The sequence below is a fragment of the Suricata suricatta genome, chromosome X (assembly GCF_006229205.1).
Source record: "Suricata suricatta isolate VVHF042 chromosome X, meerkat_22Aug2017_6uvM2_HiC, whole genome shotgun sequence".
Classification (NCBI taxonomy): Eukaryota; Metazoa; Chordata; class Mammalia; order Carnivora; family Herpestidae; genus Suricata; species Suricata suricatta.
The window spans coordinates 55,374,451-55,388,032 of NC_043717.1; the positions used below are offsets into that span (position 1 = coordinate 55,374,451).

General features: G+C 39.2%; 1 pseudogene; it reads right to left on the reverse strand.

Annotated features, from left to right (window-relative positions):
• Nucleotides 1–11,161: 11,161 nt before the first annotated feature.
• LOC115283911 lies at nt 11,162–11,648 on the reverse strand (annotated as a pseudogene).
• Nucleotides 11,649–13,582: the final 1,934 nt, after the last annotated feature.

The window sequence follows — 13,582 nt, forward strand, 5'->3', positions numbered from 1 at the left end:
TTGGACCCACAAATATACGGCCAATAAATCTTTGACAAAGCTGGTAAAAGTATCCAATGAGAATAGCCTCTTTAACAGATGTTGCAGGGAGAGCTGGAGAGCAACATGCAAAAGAATGAAACTAGACCATTTTCTTACACCATCTATAAAAATAAACTCAAAATGCATGAAGGACCTGAATGTGAGACAGGAAACTATCAAAACCCTAGAGAAGAAAGCAGAAAACAGCTTCCTTGACCTCAACCGCTGCAATTTCCTACTTGACACATCCCCAAAGGCAAGGGAATCAAGAGCAAAAATGAACTATTGGGACTTCATCTTGATAAAAATCTTCTGCAAGGCAAAGGAAACAATCAAGAAAACTAATAGGGAACCCATGGAATGGGAAAAGATTGTTGTAAGTGACATATCACACAAAGGGCTAGTATCCAAAATCTATAAGGAACTCACCAAACTCCACTTTCAAAAAACAAATAATCCAGTGAAAAGATGGGCAGAAGACACGAGCAGACACTTCTCCAAAGAAGACATCCAGATGGCCTACAAGCACATGAAAAGATGTTCAGTGTCACTCATCATCAGGGAAATACAAATAAAAACCACACTGAGATACCACCTCACGCTAGTCAGAGTTGCTAAAATGAAAATCAAGAGACTATTGATGCTGGCGAGGGTGTGGAGAAATGGGCACCCTCCTACATTGTTGGTGGGAATGTAAACTGGTGCAGCCCCTCTGGAAAACTGGCAGGAGTTTCCTTAAAAAATTAACAATATAAATCCCCTATGACCCAGCAATAATACTTTTAGGAATTTACCCAAGAGTTACAGAAGTGCTGCTGCATAGGGGCACATGTACCCCAATGTTCATAGCAGCACCTTCAACAATAGCCAAATCATGGAAAGAGCCTAAACGTCCATCACCTGATGAATAGATCAAGAAGAAGTGGTATATATATATATACAATGGAGTATTACATGGCAATGAGAAAGCATGAAATCTGGCCATTTGTAGCAAAGTGGATGGACCTCGATGGTGTCATGCTAAACGAAATAAGTCAGTCGTAGAAAGACAGATACCATATGTTTGCACTCATTGGTCTAACAGGAGAACAGGAGAAACCTAATGGAGGACCATGGGGAGGGGAAGGGGGAAAAAGAGTTGGGGCAAGAGAGGGATGCAAACCTGAGACTATTAAATACTGAAAACAAAGTGAGGGATGAAGGGGGAGGGGGATGGAGGAAGGAGGTGATGGGAATGGAGTAGGGCACTTGTGGGGAAGAGCACTGGGCGTTATTTGGAAACCAATCTGACAATAAACTATTAAAAAAAAAGAAAATATAATGTATATAGACAAATGGAGTATTATTAAGTCATAAAAGGAATGAAATCTTTCCATTTGCAATGATATGGATGGAGCTAGAGAGTAGAATGTTAAGCGAAATTTGTCATCAAGAGAAAGATAAATACCATATGATTTCACTCACTTGGAATTTAAGGAGCAAAACAATTGAGCAAAGGGGAAAAAGAGGGAAACAAATCAAGAAACAGGTTCTCAATTATAGGGAAAAATCTGATGGTGACCTGAGGAGCGGGAGGGTAGGAGATAGATTAAATAAGGATGGTATAAGAGTGCACTTGTTGTGCAGAGCACTTTAATGCATGAAATTTTTGAATCACTATATTGTACTCCTGAAACAATATAACACTCTATATTAACTAACTGGAATTAAAGTAAAAATGTAAAAAATAAGACACAGTATATATATATATATATATATATATATATATATATATATACACACACATACGCACAATGGAATAATATTCAGCCATAAAACGAATGAAGTTTTGCCATTTGAAACAACATGGATGGGGCTAGAATGTATAATGGTTAGCAAAATAAGTCAGAGAAAGACAAATATCATATGATTGCACTCATATGTGGAATTTAAGAAATAAAGGAAGCAAGCAAAGAAAAAATGTAGAGAGATAAGTCAAGAAACTATAAAGAACCAACTGATGGTTACCAGAGGGGAGGTGGGTGGGGAATTGGTGAACTCCCTGGAGGGGACTAAAGAGTACACTTATCATGATGAGCACTGCATAATGTATAGAGCTGTTGAGTCATTATATTTTTCACCTGAAAACAAATATAACAGTGTTAACTGTACTGGAACAAAAATTAATACCTTAATAAAATAAAAAAAATAAATATATATAACTATCCAGATTTATTTTAGTGTAACAAATGATTTATTTCAAATTGTCAGCTTGTTGGTTCAATATAAATAATTTGTTACTTCATATTTTATTTTGTGATTTGAATTATTGCCTGATTTTATATGTATGTATACATATATATTTAATTAAACAAAGTTAGATCTGTTTTAGACCTCTGTCTGTTCCAGTGTTTTGTCAGACCATTTCTGTACTTGTAACAAAATGTTTTAATTACTGTATATTTGTTTATTTCACTTTTTGGTAGAACTGTCTCTTATTGTTTCTTTTTTTTAGGATTGAACTATTATTTTTAAACGTTTCTTTTTTGAGGATGAGATTTAGAAAACTTTAATCTAGATGCTGGGGGCAAAATGGTGGAGGAGCAGGGAGCTCTGTAATCTCCACCTGCCCAAAACTATCAAACTGAGAAGGTCTAAAGCCACAATACTCTTATCTGCTAGAATGGGAAGTGTACACACAGAGTCCTTATAGATGATAGCCTCATAGATGCCTCAGTGAGTGCGAACTAGGGCCCAGAGGCTCTAGAGCACCAGTCCAGTGCAGAGTTGGGAGAGACCTCCCAGAGTGGTGGTGCAGAGACCCAGAGGGCTGTGTGTGGAAAGGCAACATAGGGCTGTGTAGGACCGAGTGGGAACGGCCATGCAGAGCTGCCGAGAACCGAGGGGAATAGAAAGAGAAACTGAAAATTCTCATAGAGTGGTGTCTGGAGAGAGAAGAGACCATGGCGGGGGACAGGGAGACACTGCCTTCCCATATATAGAGGCTGGGTGCGTAAAGAGAAATCCCCCTCAGCGGGCTTGTTCTTCCATGGGCTCGGTGGCTGGCTGACTCCAGGTGAGGCAGGGAAAAGCTGTCTCCCCAGTCCTCTTAAACATTCCCGGCTAGAAAGCTGCCCGCCTGTGGGAGGACATTTCATCTGGGGTAGTAGCAGTAAACTGCATGAGCTAGGATTTGGAAACAAGGTGGAGTTTGGGGGAAAAAAAAAGAAATTTGGCATGCCTGTGGCACAGGGATATCAGACTCCAGAGTGGCTTGCAATGCATAGTCTGAGAAAGGCTTGGGAGACTGCTGTTCTCCCTTCCTGCAACCACAAAGGCAAGGCTTCAGAGAGCAGTCCCTAAGACTGGCCCTACCTACACCAAACCAACCCATCCGTGCTAGAGAGCGGGCCCCCCTTTTTTTTTCTTTCCCCCTTTTTTCTTTTTTGTATTTACTTCTTCCTTCTTTTCTCCTTTTCCCCCCGGAGTCTGGGAAATAGGTCAATTCATGCCATCCAGATATAATTTCCCATATCTCATTCTTATCTCCCCTTTCCACAGGTTTTCTGCTCTCAGACTGTCCTTTGTCTTTGGTTATTTCTGGCTCCCATTCTTTCTTCCTTTTTTCTTCTCCATCCCTTCCTTTCCTTTCCTTTTCTGTTCTTTTTTTCTTTCCCCTTTTGGTTTGCTGGTTTATTTGATTTGTCTGTGCGTTTGCATGTTTTCTTCCCTGTGTGTTTGTATGTCTGTTTTTCTTTTCAGGCCTACCTCAAGAAACAAGCCAAAGTACACATAGTGGAGAGTCTCAAATATCACAGAGTTGGGAAATAAAATAATCAAAGGCATAACAAGAGAAACCGAGAGGCACCATTAAAAGAACACTTCTGGAAAAGACAGGCCCTGGAAGGTCATTGAGCCTCCTTGATAGAGCAATACTAACAACTGCACAGTGCAAAACGAGCTTTTAAACAAACAAGAGACAGAAAGCTAGGCAAAATGACTAAAGGAAAGAAAGTTCCTCTAAAGAAATTCAAGGAAGAAATCACAGCCACAGAACTCCTCAAAACAGACATAAGCAACATAACTGAACAAGAATTTAAAACAATTGTCATAAAATTAATCTCTGGCCTTGAAAAAAATACATGGTAGTCATCAGAGAAGCTATTGAAACAAAGACTAGGGACCTTCCAAATAGGTGTGACAAGTTTAAAAAAGGCTATAAATGAGGTGCATAATAAAAAGGATGCAGCCACTGCATGGATTGAAGAGGCAGAGAGGAGAACACGTGAATTAGACGACACAGTCATAGCAAAAAAAAAAAAAGCTGAGAAAAAGAGAGAGAAATTGATACAGGAGTACGAAAGGAGAATTCAAGACCTGAGTGAAACAATCAAACAGAACAATATCCGTATCATAGGAATTCCTGAAGAAGAAGAAGAAGAAGGAGAAAAAGGTTCTGAAGGAGTGTTTGATCAAATCATAGCCGAGAACTTCCCCAATCTGTGGAAGAAAATAGACGTTGAAATCCAAGAGGTGCAGAGAACTCTGCTAAGATGTAAGTTGAATCGACCATTGGAACAACATATATCACAGTGAACGTGGCAAAATATAAAGACAAAGAGAGAATTCTAAAAGCAACTAGGGATAAAAAGGCCCTAATATACAAAGGGAAACTTGTCAGAGTGGTTACAGACCAATCTCTTAAAACTTGGCAGGCCAGGAATGGCAGGAAGTCTTCAGTGTGATGAACAGGAAAAATATGCAGCCAAGAATCCTTTATCCACTGAGCTTGTCATCAAAATAAAGGAGAGATAAAGCTTTTACCAAATAAACAAAAATTGAGAGAATTCATCACCACCAAACCAGCCCTATAAGTAATCCTAAGAGGGACTCTATGAGAGAAAAGTAGCAAGGAATACAAGGCAACAGAGACATCAATACAAACATAAACTCTACAGAGAATACAATGAATCTAAACCCACATTTTTCAATAACAATATTGAATGTAAATGGACTGAATGCTCTAGTCAAACGACACAGGGTAGCAAAATGTATAAAAAACCAAAATCCATCTATTTGCTCTCTACAAGAGACCCATCATAGACCTGAAGACACCTTCAGACTGAAAGTATGGGGATATAGAAATATCTATCATGCGACTGGAAATCAAAAGAAAGCTGGAGTAGCCATATGTATATTGGACAAACTGGACTTAGAGTAAAGGCAGTAACAAATGATGAAGAAGGACATTATATAATAATTACAAGGTCTCTCCATCAGGAAGAGCTAACAATTCTAAACATCTATGCCACCGAATTAGGAAACACACAAATACGTAAGACACAAATCACAAATCACAAATACAAACAACCTTATTGATAAGAATGTGCATATTGCAGGAGATTTTAATACTCCACTTACAGCAATGGATAGGTCAACCGGACATAAAATCACTAAAGAAACAATGGACTTGAGTGGCACATTGGAACAGATGGAATTAATAGATATATTTAGAACTCCACATCCTGAAGCTAGGGAATTCACTTTCTTTTCGAGTGTGCATGGCATATTCTCCGAGATAGATAACATATTTGATCAAAGTAGGCTCTCCATAATTACAAAAGAATTGAGAGTATACCATGCACACTTTCAGACCATAATGCTATGAAGCTTGAAATCCATCACAAGAAAAAGTCTGGAAAACCACCCAAAATGTGGAGGCCAAAACCCGCCATCCTAAAGAATGATTGGGCCAATCAGGCTTTTAAAGAAGAAATTAAAAATATATGGAAAAATTAAATGAAAATGCAACAATGCAAACTCTCTGCGACACAGCAAAGGCAGACCTAGGTGGAAAGTATATTGCAAGTCAGTCATATTTCAGCAAACTAGAAAAAAAGACACACTCAAAAATCTAACAGAGCACATAAGGAAACTAGAAGGGGAGCAGCAAGAGCACTGCAAACTCAGAAGAAGAAGAGAAATAATAAAGACCAGGACAGAAATAAACAAATTAGACTCTAAAAATAACAATTGAACAGATAAATGGAACCAAGAGTTGGTATTTTGAAAAAATAAGCAAAATTGAAAAACTAGGTTCCTCAGAAAGAATTGAGAGAACACCCAAATAAACAAAATCATGAATGAAAATGAATCTATTACAACGGATCTTTCAGAAATATAAATGATCATCAAAGATTACTATGAAAAACTATATGCCAATAAACTGGACAATCTAGAAGAAATGGACAAATTCCTAAACAAAAATTAAATACCAAAATTCAAACGGGAGAGAGAGGAAATCTGAACAGACCAATAACCAGTGAAGAAATTGAATCAGTTATCAAAAATATCCCAATGAATAAGAGCCTAGGGCCAGAAGGCTTCCCGTGGGAATTCTACCAGATATTTAAGGCATAGTTAACAGCCATCTTGCTCTAGCTATTCCAAAAAATAGAAAACAAAGGAAAACTTCCAAATGCATTCTATGAAGCCAGCATCACTTTTATTCCCAAACCACACAGAGACCCAACAATAAAAGAGAAATACAGGCTAATATCCTTAATAAATACAAATGCAAAAATAGTCAAAAACATACTAGCAAATCTAATTAACAGCATATAAAAAGAATTATCCATCATGATCAAGTGGGGTTCATTCCTGGGATACAAGGCTGGTTCCATATTCACAAATCCATCAATGTGATACATCACATTAACAAAAGAAAAGATAAAAATCATATGATCCTGCCGATAGATGCAGAAAAAGCATTTGACAATGTATAGCATCCCTTCTTAATAAAAACCCTTGAGAAAGTTTGTATAGAAGGAACTTACCTGAACATTATAAAAGCCATTTATGAAAAGCCCGCAGCTAATATAATCCTCAATGGGAAAAAAATGAGAGGTTTCCCCCTGAGATCAGGAAAATGACAAGGATGTCCACTCTCACTACTATTGTTTAACATAGTGCAGGAAATCTTAGCATCAGCAATCAGACAACAAAAGGGGAAAAAATCAGAATTGGCAAAGAAGAAGTCAAACTTCCACTTTTTGCAGTTGACATGATACTCTACATGGAAAAGCCTATTGACTCCACCAGAACCTTACTAGAAATGATCCATGAATTCAGCAAAGATGCTTGGGGAAAAAAAATCAATGTACAGAAATTGGTTGCATTCCTATACATCAATAATGAAGTAAAGGAAAGAGAAATGAAGAAACTGATCCCATTCAGAACTGCATGAAAAACCATAAAATTCCGAGGAATAAATCTAACTAAGGATGTAAAAGATGAGTATGATGAAAACTATAGAAAACGTTTGAAGGAAATTGAAGAAGACACCAAGATTTGGAGAAACATTCAATGCTCATGGATCGAAAGAATAAGTGTTGTGAAAACGTCATTACTACCCAATCTACACATTCAATGCAATCACCATCAAAATTGCACCAGCGTTCTTCTGAAAGCTAGAACAAATTATCCTAAAATTCTTATGGAACCACAAAAGACCCCTAATAGCCAAAGTAATATTAAAGAAGAAAACCAAAATGGGAGGCATCACAATCCCAGACTTTAGCCTCTACTGCAAAGCTGTCATCATCAAGACAACATGGTATTGGCACAAAAACAGAGACAGAGACCAATGGAATAAAATAGAGAACCCAGAACTGAGCCCAGAAACGTACGGCCAACTAATCTTTGACAAAGCAGGAAAGAGTATCCGATGGAAAAAAGACTGCCTCTTTAGCAGGTGGTGCTGGGAAAATTGGACAGCAACATGTAGAAGAATGAAACTAGACCACTCTCTTACACCATACACAAAAATAAACTCAAAATGGCTGAAAGACCTGAATGTGAGACAGGAAACCGTCAAAACCCTCGAGGAGAAAGTAGGAAACAGCCTCCTTGATCTCAACCACAACAATTTCCTACTCAAAACATCCCCAAAGGCAAGCGAAATGAAAGCAAAAATGAACTATTGGGACCTCATCAAGATAAAATATTCTGCACTGAAAAGGAAACAATCAAGAAAACTAATAGGCAACCGAAAGAATGGGAAAAGATAGTTGCAAATGACATATCAGACAATGGACTAATATCCAAAATCTACAAGGAACTCAACAAACTCCGCACTAGAAAAATGAATAATCCAGTGAAGAAATGGGCAGAAGACATCAACACTTCTCCTAAGAGGACATCCAGGACATCCAGGCACATGACATGATGCTCAACATTACTCATCATCAGGGAAAGACAAATCAAAACCACATTGACATAACACCTCTCGCCAGTCAGAGTGGCTAAAATGAACAAATCAAGAGACTATAGATGCTGGCAAGGGTGTGGAGAAACGGGCACCCTCCTGCACTGTTGGTGGGAATGTAAACTGGTGCAGCCGCTCTGGAAAACAGTGTGGAGGTTCCTCGAAAAACTATCAATATTACTCGCCTATGACCCAGCAATAGCACTGCTAGGGATTTACCCAAAGAATACAGGAGTGCTGATGCATAGGGGCACATGTACCCCAATGTTCACTGCAGCACTTTCTACAATAGCCAAATCATGGAAAGAGTCTAAATGTCCATCACCTGATGAATGGATCAATAAGATGTGGTATGTATATATACACTGGAGTACTACATGGCAATGAGAAAGCATGAAATATGGCCATTTGTAGCAAAGTGGATGGACCTCGAGGATGTCATGCTAAGTGAAATAAGTCAGGCGGAGAAGGACAAATACCATATGTTTGCACTCATATGTCTAACAGGAGAAACCTAACAGAGGACCATGGGGAGAAGAAGGGGGAAAGAGTTTGGGAGAGAGAGGGATGCAAATCATGAGAGACTATTGAATACTCATAATAATCCATGGGATGAACGGGGAGGTGGAGGGGGGAGGAGGGTGGTGGTATCAGAGGAGAACACTTGTGGGGAAGAGCCCTGGGTGTTATATGGAAACTAATTTGACAATAAACTATTAAAAATAATAAATAAATAAATAAAAATAAAAATTAAAAATTAAAAAATATTTAACTAACAGGAGAGACCACACAGGGGACCATGGGGAGAGGGAGGGGGAAAGAAGGTGGGGAAGAGTGAGGGACACAGAGCAAGGGAGACTACTGAATACTGAAAATGACCATGAACTGCAGGGGGAGGGAGAGGGAGAGTGGGGGTGATTGTTATGGTGGGGGGCACTTGTGGGGAGAAGCACTGGGTTTTATATGGAAACCAATTTGACAATAAACTATTAAAAAATAAAAAATAAATATATCTGGCAAAGGAAAAAATAAAACAACTGATTTAAATAAGTAAGTCTATCAAAATTATCCACTTCTACAAAAAAAAATTAAACTGGGCTTTTTATTTAAAATGAGGTGTTTGATAGTCTGGGCAGGATGGCGGAGATATAGGGAATTCCGTACTTCCCACTTGCACTTTTCAAACAAAGTCTCTGAACCGCAAGAGTCTGGGGGAAAAAGAGATGAGTCCACTAAGAAGACAGTCTTAGAGGTGTGTTATTGTGAACTGTGGAAGATAAAAATGGGTCAGGACACGGAGGCTTGGAGGGAGGGAGCCCACTCTGTGGAGAGACAAAGGGAAGAAAAAGAGTGGTTTGATCATCTTAGAATGGTCCCAGAGAAGTGAAAAACCTCGGGGTTGGAAGGAGAGGGATCCTATCATCCCATCTCTAACCGCAGGGCTTTGGGTGCCCTGTCCCAGAAATTCCCTCCAGAATAAACGCTATGCAAGGGATGCATTCAGCATCAGGAGGAACCAGTCCTCTTATTCAATCCTCTGCTAGCAAATGCCCTGGCTTGTGGGATTACATTTCAGGCGGCATCATTAAATCGCATGGAGTAAGATCTGGAAACAAGACCGAATGCGGGACATAGAACATGGCTGACCTTGGATGAGCCCTCAGCACAGTGATATCAGACCCAAAAGAGTGATTTGCAATACCTGGTTCAAGAAGGGACTGGGGTGTTGCCATTTTTCTCCCCACAACCAAGCAGGCCAGGCCTCAGGGAGTGGCCCGTGGGACCCAGTGTGGAAGTGAGAATCGCCTACACCAAACCACGCCCATGTGCTCTGGATAGCTGCTTTTTCAAATAGAGCCCAGATAGATGCTTTTTCAAACAGTCACTCTCCCATGGTCAGCACTGATACATTGCCGTAATTAATTGTACACAAATTCTTGATATTCATATAAATTATCTCTTATCTCATTCTTAACTCTACCATCCACTGGACTGGGTGTTGGGGTTATAAGTTTGCTTAAACAGGCATATATATAATCCATTCTCTTGATGCAGGTTCTACACCTCTACCGTTACCTTCCTTTCTCTCTGAAATAATCAGACCATATAATTTCTCTGGGTAATATTATCTTCGTTTTTGTTTTTGTTTTTGTTTGTTTTGTTTTGCTCCTCACCTCCTGCTGTATTCTCTTTTTTCTCTATCTGAATTAAACTTGTTAGTCTCTCTGTTTGGTTAATGTAAAATTTCTCTTTCTCCCCACCCCTGTCATTTCCCTCTTTGTATATGCTCTTTTACCAGCACTGTCTCTACCATGCTCTTAATTTGTAGCTGGGAATTCTGGTTTTATACTTTTATTTATTTTTTAACTTATTTTTAAACTTTTTTAAAATTTAATTTTGAGACAGAGAGAGACAGAGCATGAGGGGTGAGGGGCAGAGAGAGAGGGAGACCAGAATCAGAAGCAGGCTCCAGGCTCTGAGCTGTTAGCACAGAGCCTGATGTGGGGCTTGAAACCACGAATGTGAGATCATAACTTGAGCTGAAGTTGGAGGCTTAACTAACTGAACCACCCAGGCTCCCCCCACTGGTTTTATGCTTTTAGACTGCCCTTTGTCTTCTTTTGTTTTTGCTTTTTTTTTTTCTTTCAGTTTGCTTATTTATTTAATTTGTTTTGGCGATTGTGTGCTTTTGTTCCCTGCTTGATTGTCTGTCTTCCTTTCCAGGGATACCTCAAGAAACAAGCCAAAGAACACATGCTGGGGAGTCCCAAATATCACTATGAGTAGAGAAGTAAAATAACCAAAGTTTCAACGAGAGACCAAAGGACACCATTAAAAGAACACTTCCTTAAAAGACAGGCCCTAAAAAGTCTATGAGCCTCCTTTATTTTTTTTAAAGTTCTTAGTTTATTAATCCTCTCATGAAAAATCTGCACAATCACCAGAGAGACACAGCAGAATCTTTACTCCTTCTTTTTGCCAGCACCAACATTGGCTTTTGCAGTTCCCCTGACTTTCTTCATTCTGTTCTTGCGTTCCTTTCACTGTTTTCTTGATGTCTTTTTCTTCTCATACAGGCCATGTCTTGCAAGTCTATGTTTGGGTTCGTTTTTCTTCGCATAATCCAAGGAATCATAAGTCATGCCAAAGCCAGTTGTCTTGCCACCTCCAAAATGGGTTCTGAATCCAAATACAAAGACGACATCTGTTGTGGTCTTGTACATTTTGGCTAGTTTTTTCCGAATATCTGTCTTAGGTACTGTTGCCTTTCCAGGGTGAAGGACATCAATGACCATCTGTTTACGCTGAAGTAGTCGGTTGGTCATGAACTTCCTGGTCCGGATAGTTATGGTGTCATTCATGATGGCGGTGGAGCTTCAAGCAGCCGTGGAGGAAAAGAGCTATGAGCCTCCTTTAATACAGTAGGACTCACAGATACAGAGTTCATAAAAAGCTTTTAAAACTGAAAAGATTTACTCCTAGGTATTTTATGGCTTTTTGTGCAATCATGAATGAGATCAGTTTCTTGATTTCTCTTTCTGCTGCTTCATTATTAGTGTATAGGAATGCGCCAATTTCTGTACAGTGATTTTGTACCCTTCAACTTGACTGAATTCATTAATCAGTTCTAGAAGTCTTCTGGTGGAGTCTGCCGAGTTTTCCATGTAGAGTAACATGTCGTCTGCAAAAAGGGAAAGTTTTACTTCTTTTTTTGCCAATTCTGATGGATTTTATTTCCTTTTGTTGTCTGATTGCTGATGCCAAGACTTCCAACACTATGTTAAACAACAGTGGTGAGAGTGAACACCCCTGTCGTGTTCATAATATCAGGGGGAAAGCTCTTAGTTTTTCCCCATTGAGGATGGTATTAGCTGTGGGCTTTTCATAAAATACATAGGAGTAAACATAACCAAGGATGAAAAAGACCTATATGATGAAAACTATAGAAAATTTATGAAAGAGATTGAAGAAGACACCACAAAATGGAAAAACATTCCCTGTTCATGGATCGGAAGAATAAACATTGTGAAAATGTCATTACTACCCAAAGCAATCTACACGTTGAATGCAATCCCCATCAAAATTGCACCAATATTCTTCTCAAAGCTAGAACAAGCTATTCTCAAATTCGTATGGAACCACAAAAGACTCCGAATAGCCAAAGTAATATTGAAGAAGAAAACCAAAATGAAAGGCATCACAATCCCAGACTTTAGCCTCTACTACAAAGTTGTCATCATCAAGACAGTATGGTATTGGCACAAAAACAGACACATAGTCCAATGGAATAGAATAGAGAACTTAGAACTGGGCCCACAAATGTACGGCCAATTAATTTTTGACAAAGCAGGAAAGAGTATCTGATGGAAAAAAGACTGCCTCTTTAGCAGGTGGTGCTGGGAAAATTGGACAGCAACATGTAGAAGAATGAAACTAGACCACTCTCTTACACCATACACAAAAATAAACTGAATATGGCTGAAGGACCCGAATGTGAGACAGTAAACCATCAAAACTCTTGAGGAGAAAGTAGGAAACAACCTCCTTGACCTCCACCGCAGCATTTTCCTACTTGACACATCCCCAAAGGCAAGTGAAATGAAACCAAAAATGAACTATTGGGACCTCATCATGATAAAAACCTTCTGCATTGTAAAGGAAACAATCAATAAAACTAATAGGCAACCAACAGAATAAGAAAAGATAGTTGCAAATGACATATCAGATAAAGGGCTAGTATCCAAAATCTACAAGGAACTCACCAAACTCCACACCCAAAAAACAAATAACCCAGTGAAGAAATGGCCAGAAGACATAAACGACACTTCTCCAAAGAGGACATCCAGATGGCCTGCAGGCACATGGAACAATGCTCAAGGTCACTCATCATCAGGGAAACACATATCAAAACCACACTGACATACCACCTCTCGCCAGGCAGAGTGGCTAAAATGAACAAATCAAGAGACTATAGATACTGAGGAGGGTGTGGAGAGACGGGCACCCTCCTACACTGTTGGTGGCAATGTAAACTGGTGCAGCCACTCTGGAAAACAGTGTGGAGGTTCCTCAAAAAACTATTTATAGAACTCCGTTATGACTTAGCAATAGCACTGCTAGGGATTTACCCAAGGGATACAGAAGTGTTGATGCATAGGAGCACATGTACCCCAATGTTCATAGCAGCAATATCAACAATAGCCAAAACATGGAAAGAGTTTAAATGTCCATCACCTGATGAATGGATCAAGAATATGTGGTACATATATACAATGGAGTACTACATGGCAATGAGAAAGAATGAAATAAGGCCAT